Source organism: Oncorhynchus mykiss, chromosome 25 (assembly GCF_013265735.2).
Source record: "Oncorhynchus mykiss isolate Arlee chromosome 25, USDA_OmykA_1.1, whole genome shotgun sequence".
In the NCBI taxonomy this organism is placed as follows: Eukaryota; Metazoa; Chordata; class Actinopteri; order Salmoniformes; family Salmonidae; genus Oncorhynchus; species Oncorhynchus mykiss.
In genome coordinates this window covers 42720692-42728455 of record NC_048589.1, presented here as the reverse complement: position 1 = coordinate 42728455, position 7764 = coordinate 42720692, and the positions used below count along the sequence as shown (strand labels likewise).

Here is a 7764-nt window from a genome sequence, read left to right as displayed (position 1 = left end):
AATATTGCATAATACTTGAAAGATCAAACTTTACTGCGTGGCTGTAATGTCTGGCCTGCGAGATTACAGGGGTCTACACCAGATCCTTGCTACAATGTCTACTGAAAGTTGAACTACATCTGTAAAAGGTTGGGGATAAGGGCATTCAGGAAAAACAACAAACCACTGATCCCAGTACATCTAGATCTATACCTAGATAAATTGATTATAAAAATAAAAAAAAGGTGAATTGCCTCAGTTCAGACAACAGAAGAGTAGAGGTCAAATTGGGCGGTAAGACTACACAATTCCTGTTTGACCCCCAAGTTATGAAAGAAATGGGTTCCAACTACAAGGAGTGGTGGAGAGTAAGAATGCTGATCTAGGACCTGTCTATACAATCTGATTCAATCTGATCTAGGATCTGTCTATACATTGATTCATTATGATCAAACTGAAAAGTCAAACTGATGCTAGATCAGCCCTCCTACTTTGAGACACTTTGTAGATACGGGCCCTGATCTACAGTTATCATCATTATTGGCTATAAGGAGAGGAGACGGACAGCTAGGTGAGGAGAGAGGAGACGGACAGCTAGGTGAGGAGAGAGGAGACGGACAGCTAGGTGAGGAGAGAGGAGACGGACAGCTAGGTGAGGAGAGAGGAGACGGACAGCTAGGTGAGGAGAGAGGAGACGGACAGCTAGGTGAGGAGAGAGGAGACGGACAGCTAGGTGAGGAGAGAGGAGACGGACAGCTAGGTGAGGAGAGAGGAGACGGACAGCTAGGTGAGGAGAGAGGAGACGGACAGCTAGGTGAGGAGAGAGGAGACGGACCCGGCCTGGGGCTGTATGTGTGGTAGCCAGTCTCTCCTGTAACCCACACATCCCCGGAGCGGTCCTTTCTTTAGTGAAGAGTGGCAGAGGTTGATATCTTGATCCATTGATGATGACAGACTTTGATCCATCTCCGGTTTCAACAGCTGTGGAGCTTGACAGTTGGGTGATGGTGGCCTAAATCCAGACTTGTCTCACACGGACAGTTCCCCGACACCTGGCAGTCTGGCATGGGAGACCTGTTGTCCGCAGGACAGTTCCCCGACACCTGGCAGTCTGGCATGGGAGACCTGTTGTCCGCAGGACAGTGCCCCCACACCTGGCAGTCTGGCATGGGAGGCCTGTGGTCCACAGGACAGTTCCCCCACACCTGGCAGTCTGGCATGGGAGGCCTGTGGTCCACAGGACAGTTCCCCCACGTCTGGCATGGGAGGCCTGTGGTCCACAGGACAGTTCCCCCACACCTGGCAGTCTGGCACTCATTTAGTTTGCATCTGTTTTGGGAATTGAGAAATGTGAAAATAGTGCAATGAAAAAGCACAAAGCTAGCTACATATTATGACGGCTAGCTACATATCATTATGATGGCTAGCTACATATCATTATGATGGCTAGCCACATACCATTATGATGGCTAGCCACATACCATTATGATGGCTAGCCACATACCATTATGATGGCTAGCCACATACCATTATGATGGCTAGCCACATACCATTATGATGGCTAGCCACATACCATTATGATGGCTAGCCACATACCATTATGATGGCTAGCCACATACCATTATGATGGCTAGCCACATACCATTATGATGGCTAGCCACATACCATTATGATGGCTGGCCACATACCATTATGATGGCTGGCCACATACCATTATGATGGCTGGCCACATACCATTATGATGGCTGGCCACATACCATTATGATGGCTGGCCACATACCATTATGATGGCTGGCCACATACCATTATGATGGCTGGCCACATACCATTATGATGGCTGGCCACATACCATTATGATGGCTGGCCACATACCATTATGATGGCTGGCCACATACCATTATGATGGCTGGCCACATACCATTATGATGGCTGGCCACATACCATTATGATGGCTGGCCACATACCATTATGATGGCTGGCCACATACCATTATGATGGCTGGCCACATACCATTATGATGGCTGGCCACATACCATTATGATGGCTGGCCACATACCATTATGATGGCTGGCCACATACCATTATGATGGCTGGCCACATACCATTATGATGGCTGGCCACATACCATTGTGATGGCTGGCCACATACCATTGTGATGGCTGGCCACATACCATTATGATGGCTAGCCACATACCATTATGATGGCTAGCCACATATCATGATGATGGCTGATGGCTAGCTACATATCATGATGATGGCTGATGGCTAGCTACATATCATGATGATGGCTGATGGCTAGCTACATATCATTATGATGACTAGCTACATATCATTATGATGACTAGCTACATATCATTATGATGGCTAGCTACATATCATTATGATGGCTAGCTACATATCATTATGATGGCTAGCTACATATCATTATGATGGCTAGCTACATATCATTATGATGGCTAGCTACATATCATTATGATGGCTAACTACATATCATTATGATGGCTAACTACATAGCATTATGACTAGCTACATATCATGATGGCTAACTACATATCATTATGACTAGCTACATATCATTATGACTAGCTACATATCATTATGATGGCTAACTACATATCATTATGATGGCTAACTACATATCATTATGATGGCTAACTACATATCATTATGATGGCTAACAACATATCATTATGACTAGCTACATATCATTATGATGGCTAACTACATATCATTATGACTAGCTACATATCATTATGGTTTAAAAGGACTGACCTTGATGTAAATGATGTACACGTTCAGATGTTGCACTGTCAGAGAAGATCTTGTCTAGAAGCTGGAGAGAAAGACTGGATGAACAAACAATACCCAATTTAAAAAAATATAGCTAGGAAATTAGCTAGCTATATAATTGCATAAACAACCTTTCACAAATGTCATCCAAATGATCTATTATGAAACATAAATATAGAAACCCGTGACATGCCCATAGTAAAGCAGGGATACAACGGAAACCAATAGTTATTGCTACAGATGTTGAGTTGCTAGCTAGTAGCGAACTAAACTCCACGGTGAAGGTAGTTTGATGGACTTCACCAACGGAGTGGCACCGAGACGAGTCTTGTGAGGAATTTAGCTCTGACTAAATCGTTTCGCCCAAGGTCAATAATTATGAAAAACGCCCACCGTGTACCTTGGTTTGTCCTCTGTAGTTGCATGCATTTGTTTGCAGATATCCATACCTTTTCAATACATGTTAATCAAATACAACCACTGACTGTTTGCTCAATGCAGTTGCTCTAAAATGTGAGAGGTCAAAGATGGCGGCCGTCAGGCACTTACCACAAATTCCTCATTCTGTACATGACTCTCCTTTACTGGTTTTTTTGTACGGTCATTAGCAGAGCATACGTGATCCCAATTCTAGCTTCAAGGACGCTGGCAATTTGAAAAACAAAAAGTATACTGAACAAAAATATAAAAACGCAACATGTAAAGTGTTTCATGAACTGAAATAAAAGATCACAGAAATTGTACATAGACACAGATTTGTTTACATCCCTGTTAGTGAGCATTTATCCTTTGCCTGACAGGTGTGGCATATCAAGAAGCCGGTTAAAAAGCATGATCAGTTACACAGGTGCACCATGTGCTGGGGACAATAAAAGGCCTGTTTAAACTTGAGACATGATCATTTTGAGATAGCGTGCAATTGTCATGCTGACTACAGGAATGTCCACCAGAGCTGTTGCCAGAGAATTTAATGTTCATTTCTCAACCATAAGCCGCTCCACAAACGTTGTTTTAGACAATTTGGCAGTACGTCCAACCGGCCTCACAACCGCAGACCACGTGTAACCACGCCAGCCCAGGACCTCCACATCCAGCTTCTTCACCTGCGGGATCGTCTGAGACCAGCCACCCGGACAGCTGATGAAACTGTGGGTTTGCACAACCGAAGAATGTCTACAGAAACAGTCTGTGTGATCATTGACCTGACTGCAGTTCGGCGTCATAACCGACTTCAGTGGGCAAATCTTCACCTTCGACGGCCATTGGAATGCTGGAGAAGTGTGGGCTTCACGGATGAATCCCGTTTCAACTGTACCAGACAGATGGCAGACCGTGTATGGAGTCATGTGGGCCAGCAGTTTGCTGATGTCAATGTTGTGAACAGAGTGCCCCATAGTGGTGGTGGGGTTATGGTATGGGCAGGCCTAAGTCACGGAAAACAAACACAATTCCATTTTATCAATGTCAATTTGAATGCACAGAGATACCGTGAAGAGATCCTGAGGCCCATTATCGTGCCATTCATCCACCGCCATCACCTCATGTTTCAGCATGATAATGCAAGGCCCCATGTCACAAGGATCTGTAGGCAATCCCTGGAAGCTGAAAATGTCCCAGTTCTTCCAGGGCCTGCATACTCACCAGACATGTCACCCATTGAGCATGTTTGGGATGCTCTGGATTGACATGTATAACAGTGTGTTCCAGTTCCCACCAATATCCAGCAACTTCACACAGCCATTGAAGAGGAGTGGGACAACATTCCACAGGCCACAATCAACAGCCTGATCAACTCTATGCGAAGGAGATGTGTTGTGCTGCATGAGGCAAATGGTGTTCACACCAGATACTGACTGGTTTTCTCATCCACGCCCCTACCTTTTTTTAAGGCATCTGTGATTAACAGATGCATATCTGTATTCCCAGTCATGTGAAATCCATAGATTAGGGCCTAATAAATCAATTTCAATTGACTGATTTCCAAATATATGAACTGAAACTCAGTAAAAAAATATTTTAAATTGTTGTGTTTGGATTGTTTGGTAAGTGTAAATCGTGCTGATTTATTTGCACTTTGAAAAATGTAAACGTACCATAGTTACATTGTATAGACGCGTCTATTCAGCTTCCAGGAATTGAGTCAGTGGAGAGCCCTAAAACAATGACGTCATATGAATTCTGCCATCTTTATGCACGTAGGTCAGTCGGTGGTTATGATAAGGTATTTCATTACCGTTTATTGGGCGGTGGATTTCAGCCAACAAAAGGCACGCAACTACAGAGGACAAACAGGTACAAGTTCATACGGTAATTTACATTTTAAAAAAAAATAAAATAAAGTATTGACCTTGGACGAATCGATGTAGTCGGCGCTGAATTGCACAAAGCCGTCTGGTGAAGTTAATCAGAAACAGTCCTTCATTTCAATTGAATAGAGTTTAGTTCGCTGCTAGATATGCCGCGTCTATACAGTTCACAGTTAAACAAAGGGCTGAGTGCCCATCTCGCAAACACCGATCATCCAACCACCTATAGCTACGTTTAAAATACTACATTAGTCATTAAAAGTACTCACTGAAAGACATCCAAGCCGCCACAAATCATCAGTAAACGCTAATGTCCCGGGTGTTGTCCGTCGGTCGTTGTACGAGTCCCGTGGATTTTTTTGCAAGCACAACGGTCTCCACCGTTCGACGCCATTTTTTAAAAAACTCTCCCATCGTCAGAGATAATTTTGAGGAGATGGGAAACTCCACTGAACTGCGCGGTGCATTCTGGGACAGAGGAGCTGTCTCCTTCAAGGACTATTCTTCAAAGCTCAAAAACATAACATTAACAGAAATTTAGTCAACAAGAAGTACATCACAAAATATTTTCCAAGATGTGAGATAATTAGTCTTGCTGTTTGTAATATTGTATAGCTCTGGAATGGTGACATTACGAGGAAAATAGGCACGTTTTTCGACTAATACCTTGACTTTGAGAAGGGATTTGCGTGACGAGTAGTTTAACAACCGCGGGGCAGCGGGATAACGTGAACGCGATTGGTCGACAGTCTGCCCGTTATATTTCAATCATTCATTGCCCAATGGACTTCCTATAAATTCAATTCAAAGGCTTTTATTGGCGTGGAAAACATGTCTACGTTGCACAACGCAAGTGAAATAGATCGTTAACAATCTCCTCCAATGCTCTAATATCTCTGGCATAGCTTTCTACGAAGATGCCGGGAAAAAACTGACACTCAAATCCTAAACCCCGCCCCTCAGTTTTCCTCCCATTACAAATCATGTAAAAAGGAGAAATACACGGAATAAAAATCTAAATGCAACAATTTAAGTTACAGTTCATATAAGTACATTTGTCAATTTGAAATTAATTAATTAAGCCCAAATCTGTGGATTTCACATGACTGGGAATACAGATATGCATCTATTGGTCACAGATACCTTAAAACAAAAAGGTAGTGGCGTGGATCAGAAGTGACCACCGTTTTCCTCATACAGCGCGACACATCTCCTTCTCTTAGAGTTGATCAGGCTGTTGATTGTGGCCTGTGGAATGTTGTCCCACTCCTCTTCAATGGCTGTGTGAAGTTGCTGGATATTGGCAGGAACTGGAACACACTGTTATACACGTCAATCCAGAGCATCCCAAACATGCTCAATGGGTGACATGTCTGGTGAGTATGCAGGCCAGGGAAGAACTGGGCCATTTTCATCTTCCAGGAATTGTGTACAGATCCTTGCGACATGGGGCCGTGCATTATCATGCTGAAACATGAGGTGATGGCGGTGGATGAATGGCACGATAATGGGCCTCAGGATCTCATCACTGTATCTCTGTGCATTCAAATTGCCATCGATAAAATGCAATTGTGTTCGTTGTCCGTGACTTATTCCTGCCCCATACCGTAACCCCACCGCCACCATGGGGCACTCTGTTCACAACATCATCAGCAAACCGCTCGCCCACACAAGCTGTCAGCCATCTGCCCGGTACAGTTGAAACTGGGATTCATCCGTGAAGAACACACTTCTTCAGCATGCCAGTGGCCATTGAAGGTGAGCATATGCCCACTGTCGTCAGTTACGACACTGAACTGCGTTGAGGTGAGGACGACGAGGACACAGATGAGCTTCTCTGAGTTTATGCAGAGCCACAGTTCCACCACCTGTTCGGTTGGCTGGTCTCAGACGAGCCCGCAAGTGAAGAAGCCCGGATGTGGAGGTTCTGGGCTGGCGTGGTTACACGTGGTCTGCGGTTGTGAGGTCAAATTCCCTAAAATGGTAGAGAAATAAACATTCAATTTCCTGCAGTCAGCAAGCTAATTGCGTGCACCTGTGCACTGATCATGCTGTTTAATCAGCTTTTTGCTATGCAACACCTGTCAGGTGGATGGATTATCTTGGTAAAGGAGAAATACTAACAGGGATGTCAACAGATTCGTACACAAAATGAGAGAAAAAAGCTTTTTTTGTGCTTAACGAACATTTCTGGGATCATTTATTTTTTTAGTTCATGAAACATGGGATGTTTTTGTGACGTTAATGCCGTCTTTTTGTAGACATTAACTCCGCCGTGGTTTGCTGGACAAAGCCCATGAGGAAAATGAATGGCGTGTTTTTTTGTATAAACACCGACAATAATATCTGTGGTAAACACAGATCAGAACGCGTCAGATGTCTTAAGCCTATGAGAATATTTATCAGCTAACGTCACTTTGTGAATTTTGAAGAACGTAATAAAACAAAGCACATTTAAAGGCTTCATAATTCATAAATGTCATGTTAACTGACTGCTGCCATCTCAGAACAAAACGTACAAGATCGCCTAAGCCCGTGTTAACCTCTGACCTTATTTCCGGGCATTAATTCTAAAAACCTATTATTTTACCTCTAGGGATGGCTGAACAAACCTGAGGTAACTTAATTCTGGGTTTTAGGACTACAAGCTGGCAATCTATATAGCTAGTCTTGGACATCCCAGACCTTG

The 7764-nt window shown here is 43.8% G+C and overlaps 1 long non-coding RNA gene across 2 annotated transcripts; it reads right to left on the bottom strand.

Annotated features, from left to right (window-relative positions):
* On the bottom strand, positions 1–5756 carry LOC110505989. Of its 2 annotated transcripts, XR_005039541.1 has the most exons (4): positions 5742–5756; positions 5345–5586; positions 2752–2812; positions 1–1308 (listed from the first exon to the last, which is right to left on the bottom strand). It is a non-coding gene; the product is annotated as an uncharacterized LOC110505989 (long non-coding RNA). The 2 variants fall into 2 exon arrangements; XR_002470920.2 differs by lacking the exon at positions 5742–5756 and having other exon boundaries at positions 5345–5698.
* Positions 5757–7764: the final 2008 nt, after the last annotated feature.